Source organism: Ambystoma mexicanum, chromosome 3p (assembly GCF_040938575.1).
Source record: "Ambystoma mexicanum isolate Mex_15411 chromosome 3p, UKY_AmexF1_1, whole genome shotgun sequence".
Classification (NCBI taxonomy): domain Eukaryota; kingdom Metazoa; phylum Chordata; class Amphibia; order Caudata; family Ambystomatidae; genus Ambystoma; species Ambystoma mexicanum.
Window position 1 is genome coordinate 512,579,687 of NC_090925.1, and position 27,690 is coordinate 512,607,376.

Below are 27,690 nucleotides of genomic sequence, written 5' to 3' on the forward strand. Positions count from 1 at the left end.
CACAGAGGGAGGCGAGATTGGTTCACAATCACACATTTGGTGAATGTCATTTTCCAGATTCGACGTGGAGCCTATAAGTAAAAGATACATAATGCAGTACTTGTAACAGGGTAACCAAACGCTCTAACGCAGGCGACACCTAGTGTATTAAGCATCTATAGCTCAATGGACACAGAAGTACTCGTTATCTGTGGCATTGATGCCAAAAAAGCACTGACTTGGGGAGGGCGTGCACTGCTGTATAACCAGGAGCAATATTCTGCATAAGTAAGGCTGGAAAATTAAATTATTGACCAGGATTTAGTTTCAACAAAATTCCCTGGTTATAAGCGTATCTATGAGTCAGCTACCACTACATTAGAAAAAAACTATTGTGCAGGTGCAGGTTGAGGCCATCTGTCTCTGTGTGCATTTATTTTTTAAGTTATGTGGTAAGCAACCTCATCTTGTCACCCCCAACCGAGAGCCGAACACATTAAACCTTAAAATCCTGGCTTTGATACATGACTCTTCTTCAATCTTTTTTAACGGGATGAGGTGTGCGGCTGCACTTCCCTCAAGAGTGGGGCTCAATGCATCTATGAGTTTCAGAGCTCTATGTGCGAGGTGTGCTATTCAATGACCCACCAGAACCGGCCCATGAATGAAGGTTCCACCAACCCTTTCCAAGAAGGAGTTTGAGTGTAAAGGGGTGGGTCACTCCATGGCTCTCTCCCTTCTGAGAATCGGTGTCCAATGCTTATTTTCTTAAACAGTGTTGCACCAGAGCAGGTTCCTGGTCGAGTTTTCGGTCCCTCTCAACCATTCACATCACGCTTGAATACGTTCAAGATGAGCAGAGCCCAATCAGTGGCATAGCACACAATTTGTGGCCCCTGCGAGCCATGCTGAGTCACCCCCACCCTAAGCTCCTTAAAAAAGCTCAAGGCATGCCACACCCCAGGCCAGCCCGGACCACACGTGTGCGCAATGTCCATGACGAGTCTCCTTGTAGCTCACACTACAGGGGCATGCACGACTTCAAGTGAAAGAGGTAAATATGTTTTTTAATCAAAGCTTAAATGTTTGACCTAGCATAGAAAGAAAGGGCTGGTGCTTGGTCCCAAAATATACCAGCCACCAGTGGTGGCTGGAGAGTTGTTTTATTGGAGGGTGTAAATATTTGCCACAAATAAATATGCGATTGCAACTGAGCATAGCAAGGGGGCCCGAACAAACAAAAACGTTTCGTGGGGTTTAGCGGAATTCTTCCTCCCTCATGATAAATGTTTTGAATAATGATTTAAAATGGTGCATTGCACAGCACACTTTATGTGAAAATTTAGGTAGAAGGCCAGACAGTCTGCAATTGGTTTTGTAGGGTGTAGGGTAACTCATGGAAAAAAGTACTGAACTTAAGGTCCTTAATTAGTAACATGTCATGCATTGATGGGATGCAGGATAACTCTTACACCAAATAATCAGAGCGACTCAGGAAGCTGGCAAAAAAGTCTCATCTGACTGTTTTATTATCAATTGTCTAAAACAGGGAGTTACAACGGACATCAACGGACGTTTGTTCAAGCTCTCAACGTATACCATGAAAAATTACACTTAAGTACTGAAAATTCATCACAAGTGACGTCATACTACGTGGCAAATAAGAGAAACCTGCAGGATGTTGTGGTTGGATCAAAGGGACCATCTAAGTTTACTTTCTATATAGGAACGTGTTGTGATTGGGTCTCTAAAGTCAGGTGGATGGACAACATATGCCCACCCCTAGTGCAAGTACACAGAATACTATTATCTCTTAAACTATAAGGCCCTTTGTTATAGGGCCTTCTATAACTGGTTGGCATGCTTGTGCCATGTCTGGAACATTTGGCTCCTTAGCAACACGTAAGCTGATACCCAGGTGCCGGGAGGTGGGCATGACTTTTGCTTCACACCCAATTAGCCCCTCATCTCTCATCGCCCATACCTTCTGCCATGCATATTGTCTTTGAACTTTGCCTTGCAGTAGATTCTCTTCTCTTGGGAAATAAAGGGAGTACAGGCACACGCTTATCACAGTTCTGGTCTGCGTGCCCAACTCCTATTTTCATCCTTGGTTCACATGACACAAGACTGTATTTCGGGCTGTTTTGCAGCATTTAATTGGCTTTAATTAATAAACTTGGCACTCATGGTGTTCCTTCTTTGCACCTTAACACGAGATGATTCAACGTCTCATGGTTTCTGTTCTTCATGGATAGATGACCAGTTCTTGGCTGCTTCAGCTTTGACATCCGGCCAAACGGCTTCACCCTTCAAGTCTGCAATCTCCAGCTAATTCTTTGCTGCGACACACACAGCTCTTGATCCTTCTTTCTCTGTGGATTTGAACTTACTAAAATTGTGGCACCGATGTCCACACACTATACAATGGCGGCTTCGCCTGCAGTTTATTCACTACGTATAACTATCTTCTACGATTGCTTGATGTACTTGCGTTGCTGCATCTGTACAATTATTAAACGGCCTGCATTTTCTGCAGTACTCTTTACATGTGCAATCTTCATTCTGCATAAGGATTTTCACTTGATTCCTTATTTCATCATCAGTTTCTATAAGGTCCATGCATCCTCTTCCTCAGCCACTCCTCTCAGTACATCAATCTCATTTCTTGTGACGTCACCAGCTTCTCTTTCTTTTGTCTTCATATTCCTTCAGGAATCTCCTGCAAGAGATTGTCATCTCTACAGGGGGTACATCAGGTATGGCTTTCTTATTGGATAACTTTTCTCAAACACTCTGCGCAATATGGTCATAACTACTGGCGTCAAGCATGGTGCAGTTTCAACCTTCCAACATACAGGCAGTAAGGGGTTCTGACTTCCTGCAGAGGCATTCGACTGATCCTCTACACTCCCCCCTCTGGTTGATTCATCAACCACACCTTTATCAGACCCCATATCTTGAGACCTTTTCTTGAAGAAGTGCTTCTTTGGAGCCCAGACTTTCACTACTCCCTTCAGGGAGCCAGCTGCTTTGACATGCTCGTCTACACTCCAGGTCATGTGACTGCATTGTCCATTTGGACTACAATAGAGCCACTGTCCCATGTGTGTCTTGTGGTTCTTTGGATACAGGAACTTTGTTCCCTCAGGTGCTAACATACTGGCCTTTATGTATTTTCTGATTAATTCATTAGTCAATTCTCATTCCCACTGCTTTCTTGGCTGTCGTCTTGCACTGTGCAATTATTATCTTAATCACACAGAATTCAAACATCACCATCACCAATATTGCTCCAAAAAACTTAAAGATGTTTGCCATTCACTGTGGAACACATGAGAAGATAGATGCAAACCAAATGTCATCTGCAACATCCTCTGTCTCGTCTTCCATCTTGTTGTGCAGGTTCATCAACAATGTTATGGCCTCTGTCAAGGGCCCATTTTCGTCATCATGAGAAGGTATGAACGTGCAACATGATGGCCCATTTTTGGCGCGAACTCCTCCTTCCATCACTGTGATCATGTCAAGGACATATCTGTTCTTGGGGGTCATTAGTCGTATGGCCCTCAGCTTTTCCTTGATAGCATTACATCCCTTTATGGTGGTGTTTATTGTCTGCAGAAGCTCCCAGAAAGTGATTTGTAACCACTTAGCATTTGCCATTATCTGTATCTCAGGCATAAAGATAGTCATGAAGATTGAAGCAGTTTTGCTGAACAACATGTGCTCTTATGGAATAGCATCAAAGGCTTCTATTGATTTTGCTGAGAAATAGTTCTCCCTCTTTGTTCAATTGAGAAATTCGAGTACTCTTCTCCTTCTCAAATGGGCATCCACTTTTGGAAATTCACCAATATTCAGGTCACTGTGAGGAATCACTAATGCTGGAAAATGGATGAGCACTAAGAAACACGTCCCTCCCCAGTCCTCGGGCAGCTTCAGGTCGGCTCCAGACTCACAAGCCCACTATCGATCCATCAGGACAGCTATCCCTGCCCACATCCTGGAGACATCAACTATAGTCTTGCCACCTATGTTATTTCCCACATGCTTCTTTCCTTCTCTTCTGAAGCACCGTGTCGCATTTGTCAGTGGAATCACATCCATTGGACCTGATTCGTCTTCTACCCATGTGAACAGTTTGGCATGTTCGGCCCATGACTTCAAACACCCACCATTTACTTTCTGTACTCCTCATACATATTCTTGTTTAAAAAAATGAGCTGCACAGGACATCAATCCTTCTTTCCATCTTTTCTTGGACTTCACTCATCAATAGACTAGCATCTGAGTTCTTTCCCAGCATCCAGGCATCCAAGCTATCGGCTTTATGAGGACAGTGCATTCTCTTCATTTCTTTTACAACCACTTCATCCTGTCCTGTCCTAGGATACGTAATTATATTGATCTTCCATTCAGGCTCCTTTTCCATCTGTGTAGTTTTGATATAATCATCCTGGAATGGAAATGACCATTTTGATCTCCATCGCAAAGTGGCGCAATGTCCTTGGAACTGTCCTCGAGTCATGCATGCAGCAAGGTAAACAAGACATCTGGCATTGTGTTCTGGAACTTCTTTGGAGATGAAAGTTCGGGGAGCATACATGGCATAGGGTATGAGCGCACAAACGTACCAACTGTACTCAGATGTTCTTTCCCCTACACTTTTCATGTGCTGATACCACATGTTGTGACCCAAGTGTGCCGCACTATCCAAGTAGGTATTTATCCCCTCATTTTCATCCTCCACGCTTCTCGTGTCTTCCTAACAGAACGGTTGCAGCCCATGGAAACAACTCTCAAGCAGCTTTACTACGGTAAGAAAACAAAAGGGGTTTTGGCTCACCTGTAATGGGCAAATCAACAGCAGTTCCTGGAGTGGGGGGGATTAAAGGGACATCTGCTTTGTTTGGATCCATGAGATAGAAATCAGGAGATACAAAAAGACACAAAGCATAATTGTGCATATATATATATTATAAGCCAACATATTAATCCCCACCACTTGTGCCATTCTGAAATTTCTTGGGATTGCTCATTCTCTGAAAACGTACCAGCTTCAACATTCCTCATTTTTACTTCAATTATTAAGGAGGAAATAAAACACTTTACTCCTGAAGTTGTGACACCTGTTCAATTATTGCGATTAGCAGTCTCCTAATTATTGGGCCATTTTTAGGATCCTGTATAAAAAGTACAAACATCAACGTCTCTTCTGATAAGAGCAGGATAAGCTTGAAGGATAAACCCAAAAGCAGCAAGCACAAGGCGATACACATCACTATCTGTGAGGACCATAAATCTAGCCAAATAAATGCTCAGCGAGAAACGAGTTGGGGTGTTGCTCTTGTTTCAAATTCTTAATCAAGTGTTGTCGTTTAGGCATAATCGTGATACATCAGTATTTCTCTAAAGTTCATTTTAAAGGTTTCTGTGACTCTAGCGAAGAATTGCACCAGGAAATGTTAGTGCACACCACTCTTCAAATCTCAAGAAATTCAAAGTCTTTAAACAATGTTAGGAAACCCTTGAGGTGCAGGGGAAGAACTTTGGTCCTGGCACAGAACCACTACACAATAGAGAAAAAAGAGATGATCCAAAGGTCGGATCCTCCCGTCCCCTGCACACTTTCAAATATTGTATAAAACAGTCAACATTTCAATGGCAAGTATACCAACTTTTGTCCAAATAGTTGTTAATCAGAAAAACATCCATCCAATTTTTCATAACAAAAAGTAGAATTTCAATCACAAACATTTTAAAAATGCAATGTTCAGGTCTGCTTTTTTGGCTGACACATTTCGAGGTCAAAACCCCTTCTTCTTGAGCTTTGCAGACCAAGAGGTTTCCTCTGGAATGGGGCAGGGCTTTATGTCAGATGCATGTTAGTGACACAACAGGCGGCATGAACGTCGGGGTCCATGCACTAATTATTGAATATTGTGCAGGAGGCCGCTGATCATTTTGTCATGCCACTGGTAGTGCAGTATACAACATTGAAATCCATGGGTACAATCTGTCCAGGGTCATACAGGTCTCATCCCTCAACAGGCTCAGGCTCCCACCAATGACACATGGACACGGGGCACGATTTGGAACGTCTAGCAAAGAATTGCACACCTGCTATAATAGCTATAAGGAGTGTCCAAGGGAAGTCACAGTTCAAATGCAAATCTGTATTTATCAACTTGTAGCTTTATCGTCCTTCTTCCTCATCATCGATCGAGTCTGCACACGCTGAAATTCTTCATCTTGCCTTGTTTCTGGATCAGCAATGGTGTGAGATACAGTCTCGCCTTGGTATGGTTTAGAGTCATTTAAGTGGAGCCAAACATACCTCCTTTGAACTTTTACTGCTAATGGGGTTATGTTTTCAATGATAAAAGGGGCATGGGATTGGGCTCATGCCTCTTTCAGGTAAAGTTTCTAATTAATATGGCCTCTCCAACAAATAGTTTAGGTGCTGATAGTAATTCATTTGGTCCGGTTGCTGAATGGTTTTCATCTGTGTTCTGAGTCCATCCTCCTTGACGCTTGAGTTGATCTGAAATGAGAGAGATGCTAGATATCATACATGTCAAATATTCATTCAATTCATTTCCTGACATTTTTGCTGTACTCTGGGCTTCACTTCTACTCCTCGATGGAGGGGTAACAGGCGTTCTCATTCGCCTCCCTGTTACTAGCTCGTGGAGGTGAGATGCTGGTCTGGACCAGGCTGATTCCTTAGAGCATATAGAGCTAAGGGCAGGAAATATAGCCATCCCTTTTTACAAAGTTAGCTTAATCTTGGCAATCCTTTTTTTAAGGAGGCCGTTGACTCACTCACATATTCCGTTTGCTTGCAGATGATAAGCAGAAGAAAATGTAGGCTTAATGTTTAATAACAGCGCTTTCGAGGGGATTGGGTCCTCCGACGTATTCCATATCTATGACAGTAATCACCACAGCTGTGCTGCTTCGGAAAATCTTCGGCGTCTGCATCCTGCATCGATGACGTTGATACGCCGCCCTCGAGGACCTCCTCCGACGGCCGACGTCACTGGATGTTATAAGTAGGACGCACGACGCCCATAGCCTCAGTTCCGTTTTTTCCGCGAACGTGTTCGCTTCGGAGATCTCAGCACGCCTCGACACTTTGGAGTTCCTGTTCTTTCTCGGTTCTTCAAACCTGTTTCGTATTGTGAAGTCTTTCTTCGTGAAGATGTCTACCACGTCTTCCACACCGCGTCCGGGCTTTAAGAAGTGCGGGGACTGTGGGTCCAAGATGTCGGTTATGGACTCGCACGATGCCTGCCTCTGATGCCTCGGGGAGGCCCATGACACGGATGACTGTGTCGACTGCCGGTCGCTCACGTCTTAAGCCTTGAGGGAGCGCAAGAAGAAGTTATCGGTAGGTAAGGTGTTTAAGCCACGGAAGTCGAGGTTTGCAGGGCTTTCGACGGACGATTCGATAGGCGACTCTCCGCGCCGTCATCGGAAGTCCAGTGGGTCTCGGTCCCGGAGTCGGTCCCGCCACTCCTCTGCCTCTTTGAGGCACTCCCGGAAGCGCCGGCATCGGTCACCTTCCCTGTCCTCTTCTGAGGACTTCGCCCATCGGACAAGGGGAATCATTCTCGGCATGCCCGTTCCAGGTCCCGGTCCTCGACGTGCTCGAGATCGTGTGAACCTGTGGTGTCTTCGAGGAAGACGTCGACGCCGGTGGCGCCGAGGTCGTCGACTGACTCTTTTGAGGCCCCCGCCTTCGAAGAAGTCGTCGACGCCATCGGCACCCCGGCTGTCGAGGGACACGCTTGGGGCCCCGGCCTCGAGGACTGTGTCGACACCATCGATGCTGTCGGCGCCGCGTTCACGTCAACGCCGATTCACTCGACGCCCTCGACTCCTTTTGAGGCTGTTTCGATGCGGGTTCCCCAGGGCTCAGAGGGACCACCTAGAAAGGCTCTGGCAAAAGCCAAGCATGGCTTTGTTCCGCATTCTGTACCTTCTTTGCGCCAGCTTGAGTTTATTTTGGAGGTGGATGAGGGCTTTGATGATGGCATGGTTCCGGATACGGTTCCGGACAAGATTTTCTCAGGCCATAGCCAAATTGAAGACCTGCGGCGATCCCCGCACGATGCCAGTGGGCTGGACACCTCTCCGGAGGTGGAGCTTTGTAGGCCAGAGCCTGGCACTCATGCCAACTCCTCGTACCGGCGCCTTATGTTTTAGGGTCACCGAGTACTTGGGATGGTCTGCTCCCCCAGGGGATTTTCTTCAGGATGACCTTATGGATATCCTTGATCAAGGTCCACCAACTGACCCGGCACTGCCGTTCCATATGGCTCTACAGAGGTGTGTGGCAGCGGTTGGACTGCTCCGGAGAGTCTCTCGGCAGTGGGCAAGTCTTTGCCGCGAAAATACCGCCCAGCCAGTAGCGACCCCTGCTACTTGACCAAGCATCCCACTCCGGAGAGTTTGGTGGTGCAGGCGGCTACGGCCCCGGCAAAGCAGGTGTCGCATCCTACCATCCCTCCTGATAGGGACGACAAGCGTTTTGACGGCTGGGTGAAGAAAGTGTTTTCTTCAGGGGGTATGGCGCTTCAGGCAGCCAACTCTGTGTGTGCCTTGTCACGTTTCACGCACACTCTGCGGAACTGTGTTTCCTTAGCGGCTGAACATATTCCCAAAGGGGTTGAACGGGATGGTTTCCTTGCCATGGTTCAGGATGGTAAGGACGCCATGTGTGAGGCCGTTCAGTCGGGTTTGGACATGGCAGATTGCGTCAGCCAGTCCATGGCAGCGAGCACCGTGATACGCAGTTTTGCGTGGTTGCCGAAGTTGGGGTTTGCTCCTGATGTGCAGGCCCGGCTCCTCAACATGCCCTTTGACGGGGAACATCTTTTTGGCAGCAAGGCTGACGAGAGCCTTGAGAGGTTGCAGACCTCCAAAGCTGCAGCAAAGTCGTTGGGCGCTGCAGTTCGCCAACCTCCGCCTTTTCATCCTAGGGGACAGCAATGGAGGGGAGGTTCCTTTCGTTATTACTCGTCCTTTGGTAAAGCGAGAGGAGCTGCCAGTCAAAGGGGCCACCGTAGTAGTGCCAGAGGTGGAAAACAAGGTACTCGAGGTGCCAAGGCCGCTCGGGCTGTTGCCTCTTTGCCCTCAGTCAATGCTGCAGCCGCTTAAGCTCAGTCATGAGGCCATGTCCCATGGTTCACCGGTTGGGGGAAGGCTGGCGCAGCATCTTGCAGAGTGGTGCGCCGTTACTTCAGATGTGTGGGTTCTGGAGATCATAACCCACGGCTACTGTCTTCCTTTCCGGCAGAGGCCTCAAGACAATCCACCGGGGAATCTCTCTTTGAAGAGTCCGGATCCGCTCCTCGCGCAGGAAATTCAATCCCTGCTGGAGAAAGGCGCCATAGAACTGGTGCCTGTACCAGAGAGGAACAAGGGATGGTATTCCCCTTATTTTTTGATTTCCAAGAAAGACAGGGGATTGAGACCCATCATGGATTTGCGCGGTTTGAACAAACTCTTCAGGAAGGACAAGTTCAAGATGGTTACTTTCTCTCAAGTCCTCCAGGCCCTTCAACTTCAGGAATGGTTGGTGTCTCTCGACCTCAAGGATGCTTATTTTCATGTGCCGATACATCCAAAGCACAAGAAGTACCTGAGGTTTGCGGTTGGTGATTCGCATTTTCAGTTTCCGGTCCTGCCATTCGGATTGACCTCCGCCCCGAGGGTCTTCACCAAGCTCATGGTAGTAGTGGCAGCGCACCTCAGGAAAGGGGGAATTCACATCTACCCCTACCTGGACGATTGGTTGATCAGGGCGTGCTCTCCCGAGCAAGTCCTGGATCATCTGACAGTCACCTGCCACTCCCTCCACAAGCTCGGTATCTCCCTCAACTTAAAGAAGTCCCATCTGACACCAACTCAGAGGCTCCAGTACATCGGAGCAGTGCTCAACACGTCCCTGGGGCAGTGTTTTCCTCCCCAGGTAAGGGCTCATCACATTCAGCAGATGGTGCACAAGTTTCAGCTTGCCCAGAGTCTCCCAGCGTTCGAGTTCTTGAGATTGCTCAGCCTCATGGCATCCTGCATTCTTCTGGTGCCAGAGGCCAGGTTGCGGATGAGATCTTTGCAATGGGCACTCAAGCTCCAGTGGTCTCAGTCCTCCGGCAGGATGTCGGACCCTGTTCAGGTGCTGTCCTCGGTCGCCCAGGACCTTCTGTAGTGGGCCGTCGAAGACAATCTGATAAGGGGGGCTCCATTTTGGCTACCCTGGCCGGAGGTGACAATCATGACGGACGCATCCCTCACGGGATGGGGAGCTCTTGCCAACGAGTTGACAGTCAGCGGTCGTTGGTCTCCATCGGAGTCCAGACTCCATATCAATCTGTTGGAGCTGAGGGCCGTCAGGCTAGCCCTGAAGGCTTTTCTGCCAAGTGTGCGAGGGAAGAATGTCCTGATCCTGACGGACAACACGGTGGCCATGCACTACCTCAACAAAAAGGGGGGCAGGGTCACTTCCTCTGTGCAGGGAGGTGATGCAGCTCTGGTTCTGGGCAATCCAGCCGGAAGTTTCGATCTCGGCACTACATCTGGCCGGAGACGTAAACAAGATGGCGGATGCTCTGAGCGGGCAGAGCGCGATCTCTCACGAGTGGGAGCTGACTCAGGAGATTCTCCTGGAGATCTTCGCCATGTGGGGGACCCCTCAAGTGGATCTATTCACCTCCAGTGTCAACCGGAAGTGCGAGAGGTTCTGCTCGCGGGAATTTCCTCCAAAAGGAGCCTTAGGAGACGCGTTCGTGGTGGAGTGGTCATTCCCACTGCTGTACGTATTTCCTCCAGTCCCCGTCATTCCACAAGTACTGCAGAGGTTACGGAGGTTCGGTTCCCGGATGATCCTCGTTGCTCCGGCGTGGGCCCGGAGGATGTGGTACCCGGACCTTCTCGACTTGTCCATCTGCCCTTCACGTCGTCTTCCCTACCAAGACGATCTACTCTCACGGGAGGGGGGTCAGGTTCTCCATCCAGAGGTCAGATCCCTCAACCTTCACGCTTGGTTTCTGAAAGGTTGAGGTGTATGGATTGGGACCTCCCTGAAGACGTGATGGCGGTGTTGCTCTCGGCCAGACGGCTAGCAAAAAAATCCCTGTACCGTTGCCATAAGTTCTGCCACTGTTGCAGGGTTAAGAATGTGGATCCTTTTGCATGTGACATTCCCATGGTTCTGTCTTTTTTGCTTTCTTTGGCCCACAGGGGCCTGCAAGTGGGTACCGTTAAAGGTTACCTGGCGGCGCTGTCCATATTTAAGCGCTAGTCTGAAGAGTGTTCTTATTTTAAAATTCCTTTAATTTCTCAGTTTCTGAAAGGGCTCACTAATGTGTTCCCTCCGTCACCTTTCCTAATGCCCGGTTGGGATTTGAACCTTGTTCTCAAGTTTTTGATGGGTGCTCCGTTTGAGCCTTTGCATTCATGTCCTTTGAGACTGTTAACTCTTAAAACTGTATTTTTGATTGCGGTCACTTCCGCTCGCAGAGTGAGTGAGTTACAGGCACTTTCAGTTAAGCCACTCTTCTCTGTGTTTCATAAGGACAGGGTTGTCCTTAGAGTTCGTCCTTCCTTTCTTCCGAAGGTGATGTCGGAATTTCATTTAAGCCAGAAGGTTGTTCTTCCAGTGTTTTATCCTCCTCCACATCCTGGTAAGGAAGAGGAGTGGCTCCATAGGCTTGATCCTAGGAGAGCGTTAAGCTTTTATATTTCACGCATGTCCCGGGTCAGAGTGGACGATCAACTCTTCATTGGCTACGCTGGAAAGCGTTTGGGACAAGCTGTGACGAAACAGACTTTGTCTCGCTGGATTATTATGGCTATCTCTGAGTGTTACCGCTTGGCGGGTAAGGACCCACCGGTCAGTTTACAGGCCCATTCTACCAGGGGTATGGCTGCCTCTACTGCCCTACAGAGGGGGGTTCCTATTCGTAACATCTGTGATGCAGCCACCTGGGCTTTCGGTACATACTTGTGTACGTCACTACTCCCTCGATTCCATCCGTGGGCAGAATTTGGCCTTTGGCAAGGTGGTCCTTTACTCCGCAATTTGATTGGGCATTCTAAATTTCTGTTTTCTAAATACTTTTCCCACCTCCTTGCATTGGTACTGCTTTGGGAGTCTGTCATAGATATGGAATACGTCAGAGGACCCAATCCCCTCAAAGAACAAGTTACTCTCTTACCTGGTAACGTTCTTTCAATGGGATGGCACGACGACATATTCCATATCGCTCCCTCCCTAACTTCCCTGCTACAGAATTTCTTATGCGATTGGAGCTTACGTTTCCGCAAGGCTTTGTGTGTCAGACTGGCAGAAAACTGGTGCCACACATTCTGGGGGAAAAACTACAACTGAGGCTACTGGCGTCGTGCGTCCTACTTATAACATCCAGTGATGTTGGCCATCGGAGGAGGTCCTCGAGAGCGGCGTATCGACGTCATCGACGCAGGACGGTGATGCCGAAGATTTTCCGAAGCAGCACAGCTGTGGTGATTACTGTCATAGTTATGGAATACGTCGTCAGACCATCCCATCGAAAGAACGTTACCAGGTAAGAGAGTAACTTGTTCATCTGTTCAAATACTTAATTGATAAAATGTGGCCTGTTATCGGATCTCAGCACACACACACCCCATCTTGGAAAGACTTCACATACTAAAAACTTCACTGCACAAATGGCATCAGGGTGTGTACACGGACCTGCTTCGATCCACCTGGAGAAGGGACACACCACCACTATCAGATGCCTGTATCCACTACATACCTGCAGCATATCAACATAGTCAATATGGAAATGCTGAAAAGGACCATTTGGTCGAGGAATGACTCCTCTAATCGTTCTAGGGTACACCCATAGGCAAACATTTGACATACGATACAGTTTACTACATAAAATGCAACGTGTTCTAACAAATTTGGAATAAACCAGTCTTCCACAATTGTTGCAGCAAGACTTTCCCTAGTTACAGGCGCAAGGTAATGCAGCTGTTCAAGCGCGATCTTTAATAATGCTAGTGACATCACCGGCTTCCCAGTGCCGTCCTGTCGCCATAATGCTTCTGTGGGGGATAAAGAGCACCCCCTTTATTTCCATAATTCCTGCTCTTCCTGTGGTGCACTTCCTTGAATCTCCATTAATTTGGGTCATTGGTAATTTATTAAACCCTTCTTGCAACACCATAGCCGTGACTACCTTTTATTTGACATGCGGTGTATCAACACTTGAAATATCTGAAGAATATGCAACACTCTTTGCTTCTGCATATGCAGCTTCGTTCCTGCAAGAAATAAAGTCTGTTTCTTTAGTATGAGCGGCGCATTTAACAACCGCTATGGCTACTGGGAATTGTAGTGCCTTAATAAGCCTGTCCAATAAAGATGTGTGTTGCACTGGAGTGCCATCGGCTCAGAAGTAGCCCCTCATTTTCCAATGTACTAACCCTGCATGTACGGTTGACGTCACATAGGCGGAGTCACTGTCCTTCGCGATTCTTAAGCGTGACAATGAGCGCTACTATTCTGCCACTTGCGCTGAAAAGTGAAACAGTAGTCTTGCACTTGCTACAACTTCAACCTCGCCATTTACTCTATGCCTCACTACAGCTGCGGCAGAATGCCTATCTCCACTTATTTAATAATTCTCGAAGAACCATCAATAAAGAGAATTTACCCTCCTGGAAATACTTTCTCTTTAATACAAGGTAAATCATCATAGAATTCAACATAGTTTGCGCAATCATGCACATGGTCATTCTCTGTCACTGGCTCAGCTACAAATGTGGCAAGGTTCACTATTTTACAACTGACAATTTTGATTGTTGGATTCAAAATCATTACTTTGTAAACAGAAGCTCTCTGGGATGTCAATGTACCCTTGGGTTCCTCTAAAATGGCAAACCGAGCATGCTCCACAAAAAGAGTCATAGTACAGCCCATTACAATGCTTGTAGACTTCTCAATGCTGAACACGGCAGCTGCCAATGACTGTTCGCAAGGAAAGTGTCCTTTCATAACTGGGTCTAGAATCCCACTATAATACGCAAGAGGCTTGTATCCCAATGTGGTCCTCTGTGTAAGCACTGCAGTCATGACTGTCCCATTCGTATGCGAGAATAAGAAAAACTCCTCAGCATAATTGGGAATTCACAAAACAGGAGCACTACAAATAGCTTTTTTTAACTCTTCAAATCATTCCTCCATTTCCTCAGTCCATTCTATTGTGACTTTATCTACCTGTGCCTTATTTAAAGCCTGCGGAAGGGGTCTTGTGTATGAACTGTATTCAAACACCCAGGCTCTAACATAATTACAATTAAAACCGTTGCATCTGTTTTACCATGTGCGGTTTTACGGTTTTCATAATTGCCTCAGCCCTTTCAGGTGTCAACTTTTTTCCCTCATGTGAAATCAACCTTCCTATGTACACCACCTCTTCTTTGCAGTACTGTAGTTTTTTCTTGTTTACCTTATATACCTTGTCTGCTAGGATAGTCATTAATCTAATCAAGCCTTGTCTGCACTCATCTTCTATAGTGCGACAAATTAAAATGTCATCTACATATTGTATCACCACACTTTTCAAATCAATATTGCTAAGGTCCATCTGGAGGACTCTGATAAAGATAGATGGAGACTCACAGTACCCTTGGGGCAAACAAGTGTGTTTCAGACGAGTCTGGCGGAATGTAAATGAAGTCACGTCTTGTGAGTCCTTGTGCAACGGGATTGAGAAAAATGCATTTTTCAAATCAATCACCATGAAATATCGAGCTTCCACAGGGATACTGCATAGTATCGTCACCGGGTTAGGAACTAAAGGAAACTCTGCCTCTTCAATCTGGTTAATCAGTCTCATATCCTGTATGAATCTCCACGACCCTCCCTTTGATTTCTTCACAGGATACACTGCACTGCAGTGTTGCACGATGATTCTGACGGTACCCGAATACCTTGTTCCATCAGTGCTGAAATGGCCTTGAATATACCCTCATAAGCTTCTCGAGTCATGTGGTACTGTCTTGCTTGAGGTAAAATTGCCCCTGGTTTCAGCTTTATTTTAACTTCCCATAAACCCTTTAATAAACCTACATCATAAGGGCCTGTAGTCCATAGGGCGCTGGGCACCTTCTCCAAATCTTCGTCAAAAAATACTGGACGCTGTCGCACTATCGCCATTCTCTCTGGGACTTCCCTTTTCTATATCCTTACCAAGTATGTGATGCTCATAAAGAACACCACTTCATCATCTATTGGGTCATCTCTAAACATGTCATTATCAGTAATGTCAGTCAGTCTGTACCCTTCTTCAATAGCTATCACTGTCCTCCATGGTCTACACTCATCATCCATTCCTTCGAGCATTACCATTTCCCTTCGTACTATGGCTGCTTCTAGCTCTATATGGATAGTCTGCCCCCCTCTTCCTCCATAGGTATCTGTTGTCTAAATATACATTTGTCAGGTATTCTCACAGTATTCCCCACTAAGCCAGGTAATCGTGTTAATAGAATGCTTACCCCATAAAGGAAAACGTCTGGCTCAACTGGAATGCCTCGCAGAGCCACTTGCCCTGTGAATGGCAGTATAAATTTGCCCACATTCATGTAGTGTATTCCAGGAGTGGAACACACTATCCCTTCATCAGTAAATCGTCATGTTAAGTTTTGTCATCAAATCTCTTCCCAAAATGTTAACTGGTGTCTGCCGTGAATACAATAATGGAACAGACATGTCACGCTCTCCTATAGAGACTGGTAAATTATTAGTAAAAAGAACTTGACTTGTAGCTCCAGAGAACCCTTGAGCATTCATGGCAATTCCCGACATTGGATATTTTCCCTCTCGTATACACAGATAGCCCCAGTGTCTACAGAAAAGAAAAAGATTTGCCTCCTATTGTCACATCTGCTGTCACAGATACTACTGAACACATCAAGTCACTATGTGAGCTGTCCTATTGTGGGTATATGCACACCACTGTACCTGTGAAAGGATTCCCTCCCACTACAGAGGCATCTCCTATTCTAGGTGTCAATAGTTGTCCTGTGTTTGCATGCTGCTGTGTCTGCATGGGGGTGTGTTGTGACTGCCCTTGCGGTGGATTCATTGGCACTTGCTGTGATTGCTGTTTCTGTTTCATTCGTGACGCTTGTGTCTGATACACTGCCTGATCCTGGGTAAACCCTTCCCTAGTTTGTGTGCTATATGGTGGAGGATAAGCTGTCCCCCCTCTAGTGAATTGTCCATTCTGTACATTCCTTTGGCTCCCACATCTGCGTGCAATGTGCCCTGTCACCCCACTAGTCCCCCTTGAATATTTCCTCCTTGCACATTCTGATTCTCATTCTGTGCGTTCTGAAACCCACAGTGGTTACTTTTGAATCCACCCCTTCCTCTATATCCCATACCTCTTGCACGCAGCATTAACCCATTTCCTCCTAGGTCCATCAGGCGCTGATTATTTCCTGCAATGTACCCACTGCTTGCTATATTCCCTTCTCCGCTTGTCAATACTGCCCCTTCTATGGCATATTTTGATAATTTCTTCTGAACTAATTTAGCTTCCTCAGTTTTCCTAGCCTCATCTTTCTTTTTGTTTTTCTCCTGGTATATCCGACAGTGATGCACTATTTAAACTGTATCTCAGCCCACGGTTTGGCTTCCATTCCCACCAATTTCTTTGTCTGCCTCTGTATTGGTTCAGGCAACCCTTGACATAAAATGTGGTAAAATAATGCCACTGTTTTTTCTCATGGCTCCTTCGTTTCAAGAGTCCAATGCTTTTGAATATCCTGAATGTGAGCAAGGGTCTTCATCTTCTTTCAACTTGCGTGTCATAATTGAACCCATATCTGATGTGTCAGGATACTGCACTCTAAGAGCCCTCCAAATATCTGCTCAGCAATTATTAAACAGTGCTCCATCGTGTGCTGTGTTCTGTGCTGTCACGCATGAAAAGCTTGCTCTCCTCCATATGTCATCAGCTCTTTCCCCAAGAATGGCTGCCAGGAAACTCTAATGTCTCCAATGGCCAACATAGTTCCTCCTGTCATTTTGTTGTAAATCCATTTTCCCGCACCCAATGTCAAACTCGAGAGTTTTCTTCTTAAATTATCCTTATCCATCTGTGGCCATGGAATATACTGTGGTCTTGCTCCCCTTTTTTGCAATAAGGGAAAATGCATAAACCCTAACCCACAAACAGCTCCCCATCTGCCTATGCATGGCAGGGACAAAGGTCCCTGACCATCTCCTCCCTGGCAATGATCTCAACCTGCTCACATATGGTGGTGATTCTCTCTTCTCACCATACAATCGTCTTCGGGTATGCTCTGGATATGTAATTGGATCTGGTGTCCTTTCCTTAGGCTGCTCTAGAATGGACCATCTTTCTTTCTTGTCCATCTGTAGGCTTCCCTCAGGGGCACATGTGCCTCTTCCCCATGGAAGGATTCTCTCTTCGTCTGACATGTCTAGTCCCCAACTAGTGTGACTCTCGTCCCCTTCACCCTGGTCTAGGTTCAGTCTGCTCAATGTCAAGGCTCTATGCTCTATACGAAGCAGATCTTCCTCTTTGTTTTGTAATTGAAATACTAGGGATTGATCTTCCTCCCCTCAGCTTCCTGATCTGCTACCTTCCTTTAATTCTTGGTAAGCCTTATCGATCCTATCTCTGATACTTCCTATGTCTAAATTATCTCCATCTAGTGCTACTCTAGAAGCTACTGATGTTGCCTCCTTCCTTGATTTTGGCCCATTGTATTGTTGGACCCAGTTCCATTAGCTCCTTTTGAATGCAGTTAATATCAAGCTCACTTTGTCTCCTCTTATGTTCTAATTCGTCATCTACTTCTCTTTGCTTTCTCGCCTCCCTTCTAATGCTATCCTTCTCTTGTCTTATCTCTTTTCTCTTTGCTTCTGCTCTTCTTTCTTCCTCTTCTCTTCGTCTCTGTATTCTTTTGTCTCTTAATTTCTGCACTTCCTCCTCTTCTCTCTTCCTTTCTCGTCTGTTCTTATCTTCAATGGCTCTCCGCCTGTTGTCATACTTTCTTTACTCCTCTGCCTGCTCTTGCTTTTTCTCTTGCTCCTCCTGATACATCTGTTATCGTCACTCCTTGCTCTTTCTCTTATGCTCATTTTCTTTCAAATCTTTTTTCTCGTTCCCTGTCTTTTCTGTCCTGTTCATCTTTATCTTCTCTTTGTCTTACTTCTTCAATGGTTTTCCCATTTAGCTTTAGTAATATCTGTCCTCCCATCCATTCGTTCTGTACGAGCATTACCTCATCAGCTTTATCTTTCTCTCCTTTCCATCTCTTGATCTCTCATTCTATTTCTGTTGATTTTTGATTGCTCACTTTTCTCTTCTTTATCTTTTATGATCTTAAAAATGTCCTCTTTTCTCCTACTCTCCTCTGGACTATTGTCGCTGCTATAAGTTGGTGGTTCGTATATCGGATTACTATACCCTGCTGCCGCCTTCAGTTCCTTTAACGGATCCAACCCAATGTCTTCCATTTCAATGCCTGTCACTTCAGGCGAGGCAAGGGCAGCCAAAGGCTCGACACCTTCCTCCTTACAGTGACTAAGAATCCACTCCTCAGGTGGTGGATCGTCTCTCTCTTCCTGATACATTTTCCAAAGCTCTAAAGTAGCTAACCTTTTCTCCAACATCTTCCCCTTGTACACAGCGTGCAAGTATGTTGCAATACCACTTTTGACAGCGATCCCCCTTGTAGCCATGGCATGAACATCTCGTCTGCTGTGCCTCCCACCCATTCCGCACTATACTGTTTGAGCTTGGGCATGTGCTTTGGCAATGTCTTAGCTAAATGCATCAGATGAGTGTCATCTCCCATTGTGACAGGTCTCACTTGACTGTCAATACTGACCAGATTTTATAAAAAATACCTTCACCAAAAACAACAAATGAGAGCGCTCCAAAAATCACAGCTCAAAACCTCTTTCTATCTCTAGATTGGTACCAACAGCTTCCTTAGATAGACAATATAACTCCTTGACTTTTTATCTTAATTCCTTCATAACTGTTCGGTTCGTGATGCTCTTCAACAACTAAATTCACACAAATACACAGATAGACTAGTCGACTTTTCACATTTAAATCCTTGGTGATCACCCTTTTTCTTCTTTGCCTCTACTCAATACTCTATAACAAAGTTTAACTTGTCTTCTCATATGAACCTGTTCACACGTCTCCTAGAGACCCTGACTGCAGTATAAGACAAGTTCTTCTGGAATTCACTTGAGTCAGGACTCGTTAGGCGCCATCTCTATTTCTTCATACAATATTTCCTGTTACCCCTGTTACTTTTCATTACTTTCGTTACTTTTAAAATTACCATAATCATGTTCCCTTAATTTGCCATTCCCCTCAATCTACTCACCATTCCGTCGTTTGGCTCAAGGTCTTCCGTATCGTTTCCCCCTCCAACCAACCACTTTCGCCTTCTGCCTGCAAAGCGCCTGTGGAAACCAGGTAGGGATTTCGTCAAAGAGGGACCCCGCCCACCGTCTCGATTTTCTTGCAAGTTTTCTATTCAGCCGCTCTCCACAGGAAACCCTGTGATCTTCCGGCTAAATGGCAGAGGATGTCCGATCATCTGAACCCAACAGGTCAGTGGGTCTTTTTAACCATCCGACATTGCCATCACGTGAATTTAAGGTCCTTATTCAGTGACATGTCATGCATGAACGGGATGCAGAATAACTCTTACAGCAAATAATCAGACCAATTCAGGAAGGTGGCAAAAAGTCTCATCTGACTGTTTTATTATCAATTGTCTAAAACAGGGAGTTACAACAGACATGAACAGATGTTTGCTCGAGCTCTCAGTGTATTTCATCAAAAATGACACTTGAGTACTGAACATTCGTCATAAGTGATGTCATACTATGTGGCAAATAAGAGAAACTTATGGGGTGTTGTGGTTGGATCAAGGGGAACATCTAAGTATACTTTCTATATAGGAATGCATTGTGATTGGGTCTCTATAGTCAGGTGGACAACTTTTGCCCACCCCTAGTGCAAGTTATCTTCAGCACTTATTAAGTACACAGAAAACTATTGGCAATTAAACGATAAGGCCCTTTGTTATATGGCCTTCTATAACTGGTTGGCATGCTTGTGCCATGTCTGAAACATTTAGCTCCTTAGCAGCACGTAAGCTCATACCAAAGTGCCGGGAGGTGGGCATGACTTTTGCTTCCCACTCCTCATCTGTCATCGCCCATGCCTTCTGCCATGCAGACTGTGTTTGAACTTGGCCTTGCACTAGATTATCTTCTCTTGGGACTAAAAGGGAGTACAGGCACATGCTTATCACAGTTGTGGTCTGCGTGCCCAACATCTATTTTCATCTCTGGTTCACGTGACAGGAGACTGCATTTCAGCCTGTTTTGCAGCATTTAATGAATAAACTTGGCACTCGTGTTCTTTCTTTGTACCTTAACACAAGATGATTCAACGTCTCATAGTTTCTGTTCTTATGGATAGATTACTAGTTCTTGGCTGATTCAGCTTTGACATCCGGTCAAACAGCTTCACCCTTCAAGTTTTACTTACGTTGCTGCATCTGTACAATTATTAAGAAATAAAATGCTCACTGCTCTTAGAAAGGCACAGCTTCTCCTCACTGATGATGCCCAACTAGGCTGAAACACGTGTATGCGGTTGTTGTGGTACTCTCGTTCAGAGGAGACTTGCCTAGCATTTCGGTGCTGGACTGCCCCTGGGCAGGACAAGACTGATATGCGGGGATATTTCTTCTCTGTGAAAAGAACAGTGAGCTAAAGACCTGGTTGAGACTCTCCCAGGGGCCATCCACCCAAGAACATGTCAATGGGCTGTGTTTGTGTTGGTAGAGAGTTTCCCAGACCCCCCATCTGTTTTGCAATTATTAAACAGCTTACATTTTCTTTACACATGCAATCTTCATTCTGCATAAGGATGTTCACTCAATTCCTTATTTCTTCATCAGTTTCTATAGGGTCCATACATCCTCTTCCTCAGTCACTCTTCTCAGTGGGTCACTCTCATTTCTTGTGATGTCACCAGCTTCTCTTTCTTTTGTCTACATATTCCTTCAGGAATCTCCTCCAAGAGATTGTCATCTCTACGGGGGTACATCAGGTATGGCTTTCTTAGTGGATACCTTTTCTCGAACACTCTACGCAGTATGGTCATAACTACTGGTGTCAAACATGGCGCCGTTTCAGCCTTCCAACATACAGGCAGTAGGGGGGTGGGACTTCCTGCAGAAGCATTCGGCTGCTCCTCTACACTACAATAGATGCAAGTTACCAAAAGTGCACAAGCACATCTCCCAATTCGTTGTCATGGAGGTGCCTTCAATATTTGCCAGTATAAAAAACATTTTCATGCTGACTGTGCCCATACATTTCCATGCTGGCTCCACCAACATATGCTAGTATTCCCATATAAGAACATATTCATGTTCGCTTTATAGTATTTATTTAATTTTATTTAATAGTTTTTTTATAATGCGCCTAATACCATACCAGAGTTCAGTTTCTAAGCACAGATCCAGGATTTTAACCTCTATTGCTCTGCGTGATCTTGTTTCCAAGACCAGCACATTGCCCCTGTGCTGTCCTCAGCTCACAAATCATTACTTGCAATAGGCACAAGGCTGGCTCTGCCAATATATGCCAGTACTCCTATGTAAGAAAATACTCCTGTTGGTTTGGCCATTAAAAGTGACATGTCGCAATAAGAAAACATGTCCAAACTGGTTCCAATGTAAGCCAGTCTAGACCCATAAGAACACTTATCATCCTTGCTACATCATAGATGCTCAGTTAATAAAATGTCATGTTACAGTATGAAATATACAGGCCGCTACACCAAAACGTTAGTCTAGTGAGATAATACAACTTATCATTCTTGCTTTATCAAAAATGACGAGTAATAAATGGCTTGCCACAGTGAGCAATGGCTAGACTGGCTGTACCAAAATGCCATTCTAGCCAGGTAATGACACACATGAACTTAGCTTTGTCCGAAAATACCAGTAAAACGTGCAAAACTAATAAAGGATGTGTCAAAAATGCTCTAGTGATCCACAGTCTCCCATGGCTTTACACACAGACACACATGCAGGCATCCCCTTTCACCCACCCATACATCTCCTCTCACATTCATTCACATTGCATTCACCACACAGGTATGCACCCACCCACCCAGAACATTCACACACACAATCACATTCATATCCATTCACCCACCAGTCACTCACCCATATACCTTCTCTCACACACACTTACACTGGCACCCACACACCCAGAACATTTACACACACACACACACTCACATCCCTACTCACACACCCCCGCCCACTCACCCATAAACCTCTCACGTCCACTTGCACTGCATTCTCCACATAGGAATGCACCCACCCACCCAGAACATTCAAACAGACACTATCACATTCACACTCGTTGACCCACCAATCACTCACCAATACACCTTCTCTTAAATCCACTCTCACTGCATTCTCTACACAGGCACGCACCCACAACATTCAAACACACACACTATCACATTTCATCCAATTCACCCACCACTCACTGACCCATAGTACATACTTGCATCTGACACACACTTCATACATGCAAAATACACATCACATTTATTTTTAAAAGCCTTCTTACCTGTTTTTCCAGCTTCGGTCTGTCACTCCAGGCCACCCTCGGCTCCTCTGTGCTGCTCACAAACAGAAACCAGGAAGCTGGGAGAGCTTCCTGGTTCCTGTCTATGAGCCGCAAGGAAGTTGGAGGAAAAGGGGCTGGAGCTGAATGTGGCATGTGACACGTGCCACATTTAATGGTCAGCTCCAACTCCTACTGAGTGCTTCCTTCTCGTGCTGCAAGCCCCGGCCCAACCTTCACCTTTATGGGTGAAGACTGCACTGGGGCACCCCCAGACCTGGTGTGGCAGGGCCCCGGCACTGCAGGGGCTGTGGGAGACCTTGCTACTCCAGGAGCTTCAGTTTAAATATATATACTGCTGGCAAGCCACACGTCTGTGGTGAAACGCGTCAGGCTGCCTGCTCACACAAATGAAACTGGGAAATGAAATTTTAAAATGCGGATATACGCTTTGAAATAAAGTTTGTTACATGGATCAAACTTCGGCAGCAATCTTGGCTTTCTTCAACATTGGGCATCTGCATCACGGGAGTCCTACTTGCTAAAACAGAGTTTTCGTCACGGTTTAATTTTGTCTGTATATGTATATATATATATATATATATATATATACACACACAAGGGAGATTGCAGAGTTAGCAATGAAGAACATAGGGGTCGCAGCTGCGTCCCCTGGCGACCCCCAAATTACGTCCCTGCGCATCCTCCACTCCCCCCCCCCTAGCCCGCAGTTTACCTAGCTCATGAGCCATAGCATTGCACCTTCCCACATTCTGAATAATATGCTTGGTTCGGTGGGGGGGGGAACTAAAGGAGTAATTAGTGTAGAGATGTTACAGCACTGATTATTTTGAAGGTAGACACTGCTTTTGGGCGCATCAGTCAATGGGATCTGGTACCCTTGGGCCCAAGTTTATGATGAGTTAAAACTGACCCTGGGCAGTGTCAGATGTAGCAAAATTGACTACATCGAATACTTCCCCTGATAGAGTTCTTGTTCTTTTCTGTAACACTAACACTTAGGTAAAATCATGTCAGGGCAGTTCTGCGGATCATTTAAAGTAACAAAAACTGGACCGAGCAGTCAGACCTTGTCCACACAGAGAGCTGGCGTAGAGGCAGAACCTTAAGGGCCGAGCGATAGTTGATCAGGTACTGGAATCAAGAGGATGTTCAAGTAGTTGTGTTGATGTTGGTTTGAGACACTGACTGCTGGATGTGTGCTATCAGTAGGTAGATGAAGGCTCGCGCCTGCTTGTTTTGGCAGGCAGTGCCCAGGGGCTGGTTTGATGTTGCTCAATAATGTGATGAAGTTGGAGTTTTCAACAAGCTGAGGCAAGATTTACCTCTCCCCTTTACACCATTCAAATGTATACAGCACGAATCTCCATGTATTGGAGTCAGAATGCAGAAAGCACCTGCGCTATTCCAACACTTTTATGGGCCAATCCCCAACTACAGTTTTGAGAATCACATTTTTCAAGTAACAGGGCTTTTAATGTCCTCCGACAACCCACTCATGATCCTGAAGCCAGCCCAGGGCTTGAACCGGCTGATCCCACCTCCTCAGTGAGTAATATCAGCGGATGTAACACCAATGAATAATCTTTTGGACAGGAACTTGCCAATAAACACGCATGCCATTGGCGGGATATTAGCACTTGTGAATTTGTTGGGGCTTCCGACGCCATTTCCAGGTCTCCTGTGTGCTGTGATCACATTTCCCCCCACTAAAATGAATCATTTTGCTGTTTCTAAACCTTGGCCACAAAGCACCGGCAATGCGCTTGGAGACGTTCTCCATGTGGCACCTGCCCTGCGCGCGGAGCCTTTGTGATCCCGCTTCCCTGTCTATCAACACCTATTCAATTGCTTTCATAGGCGGCGAATTACGCATGGGTCATGCCGTAGAGTAGTCATGGTGGAGGGAGAAAGATACATTCTTTCAAATGTCATTTAACCCGGCCCAGTGCGAATGTCCAGGTTAGGGGTGTATGGCACACAAGTGCGATTGGGGTCCCCTGACGAGAAATGTCATTGTCATAAACTTTATTCGGCGCAAGCATTAAAAGTGCAACACATTTGTGAGGTTTAAAAGTGAAACCGCGTGCTTACGGGAAGGCTGATAATAACCCAACTATACATCGTTTGTGCAGCCATAAAATGTCCTTCGGACCCTTCCTGTTGCTGGCAAGCTCCTAAAATGATAAGGCCTTTAAGAGAGAGCTATTTCACAAACCAATATTTACTTGGAGTACGGTGTGGTTTAAGAGTTCTAAGACACTAAGGAACTGTGATAAGAGGACTCCTTTTATTTTTCTAAAATTGTGCTCTAAGTGACGTGTTTTCGATCTATTGAAAAAATAAACCTGGCATGATAGGGAGACAATTTCCCATGCATAAGTGCGTTAATCAATGACACGCACAGTTATATGTGCTGTCCATATTCCAGACTATGGATATTGATTACTGAAAGGCACGCTGCACCTCTGTTTGGCACAAGGGTCTGATTCTCAAAAATTTTAACATGAGCAAATCAGGAGATGCCCATGAGCGTCTAGATTTACACTTTCTACCTTATACCAAATTCCAGAAGCCAAAGTCTAGAGCAGATCAGGAGATGCCCATGAGCATCTATATTTACGCTTTCTACCTTTTACCGAATTCCTGAAGCCAAAGTCTAGAGCGAATCAGGAGATGCCCATGAGCATCTAGATTTACGCTTTCTACCTTTTACCGAATTCCTGAAGCCAAAGTCTAGAGCAAATCAGGAGATGCCCATGAGCGTCTAGATTTACACTTTCTACCTTTTACCGAATTCCTGAAGCCAAAGTCTAGAGCAAATCAGGAGATGCCCATGAGCGTCTAGATTTACACTTTCTACCTTTTACCGAATTCCTGAAGCCAAAGTCTAGAGCAAATCAGGAGATGCCCATGAGCGTCTAGATTTACACTTTCTACCTTATACCAAATTCCAGAAGCCAAAGTCTAGAGCAAATCAGGAGATGCACATGAGCGTCTAGATTTACACTTTCTACCTTATACCGAATTCTCAAAGCCAAAGTCTAGAGCAAATCAGGAGATGTCCATGAACATCTAGATTTACAGTTGCTACCTTATACCGGATTCTTGAAGCAAAGTCCAGAGCAAATCAGGACATGCCCAGGAGCATCTAGATTTACCTTATAGCAGATTCCCGAAGCCAAAGACTAGAGTAAATCAAATCAGGAGATGCCTGTGAGAATTTAATTTACAGTTAGTACTTTATACCAGATTCTCGAAGCCAAAGTGTACAGCAAATCAGGAGATGGCCATGAACATCTAGATTAACAGTTGCTACCTTATAACGGATTCTCAAAGCAAAACCCAGACAGAATCGAAAGATGCCTGTGAGCATCTAGATTTACATTTGCTACCTTATACCCGATTTCCAAAGCCAAAGCCTAGAGCAAATCCAGAGATGCCTGTGTGCATCTAGATTTACAGTTGCTACCGTATACCGGATTCTTGAAGTCAAAGTCTAGAGCAAATCGGGAGATGCCTGTGAGCATCTGGATTTACAGTTACTACCTTATACCGGATTCTCCAAGTCAAAGTCTAGAGCAAATTGGGAGATGCCTGTGTGCATCTAGATTTACAGTTGCTACCGTATACCGGATTCTCGAAGGCAAAGTCTAGAGCAAATCGGGAGATGCCTGTGAGCATCTGGATTTACAGTTACTACCTTAAACTGGATTCTCTAAGCCAAAGTCTAGAGCAAATCCAGAGATGCCTGTGTGCATCTAGATTTACAGTTGCTACTGTATACCAGATTCTCGAAGTCAAAGTCTAGAGCAAATCAGGAGATGCCTGTGAGCATCTGGATTTACAGTTACTATCTTATACCGGATTCTCCAAGTCAAAGTCTAGAGCAAATTGGGAGATGCCTGTGTGCATCTAGATTTACAGTTGCTACCGTATACCGGATTCTCGAAGGCAAAGTCTAGAGCAAATCGGGAGATGCCTGTGAGCATCTGGATTTACAGTTACTACCTTAAACCGTACTCACTAAGCCAAAGTCTAGAGCAAATCAGGAGATGCCCATGAACATCTGGATTAACAGTTGCTACCTTATACAGATTCTCAAAGCAAAGTCCGGAGTGAATCAAAAGATGCCTGTGAGCATCTCAATTTACAGTTGCTACCTTATACCCAAGTCCCAAAGCCAAAGTCTAGAGCAAATCGGGAGATGCCTGTGTGCATCTAGATTTACAGTTGTTACCGTATACCGGATTCTCGAAGACAAAGTCTAGTGCAAATTGGGAGATGCCTGTGAGCATCTGGATTTACAGTTAATACCTTATATCAGATTCACAAAGCAAAGTACAGAGCTAATCGGGAGATGCCTGTGAGCATCTAGATTCACAGTTGCTACCGTATACCAGATTCTCTAAGCCAAAGTCTAGAGCAAATCAGGAGATGCCCATGAACATCTGGATTAACAGTTGCTACCTTATACAGATTCTCAAAGCAAAGTCCGGAGTGAATCAAAAGATGCCTGCGAGCATCTAAATTTACAGTTGCTACCTTATACCCAATTCCCAAAGCCAAAGTCTAGAGCAAATCAGGAGATGCCCATGAACATCTGGATTAACAGTTGCTACCTTATACAGATTCTCAAAGCAAAGTCCGTAGTGAATCAAAAGATGCCTGTGAGCATCTAAATTTACAGTTGCTACCTTATACCCAATTCCCAAAGCCAAAGTCTAGAGCAAATCAGGAGATGTCCATGAACATCTAGATTTACAGTTGCTACCTTATACCGGATTCTTGAAGCAAAGTCCAGAGCAAATCAGGACATGCCCAGGAGCATCTAGATTTACCTTATAGCAGATTCCCGAAGCCAAAGACTAGAGTAAATCAAATCAGGAGATGCCTGTGAGAATTTAATTTACAGTTACTACTTTATACCAGATTCTCGAAGCCAAAGTGTACAGCAAATC

General features: G+C 45.4%; 1 long non-coding RNA gene across 1 annotated transcript in view; it reads right to left on the bottom strand.

Moving 5' to 3' along the window:
* Positions 1-1,479: 1,479 nt before the first annotated feature.
* LOC138580551 (uncharacterized) overlaps positions 1,480-27,690 on the bottom strand; it is an 86,985-nt gene continuing 60,774 nt past the window's right edge. The window contains exon 2 of the long non-coding RNA XR_011304290.1: positions 1,480-6,526. This is a non-coding gene — a long non-coding RNA (uncharacterized lncRNA). The remainder of the gene's footprint in view (positions 6,527-27,690) is intronic.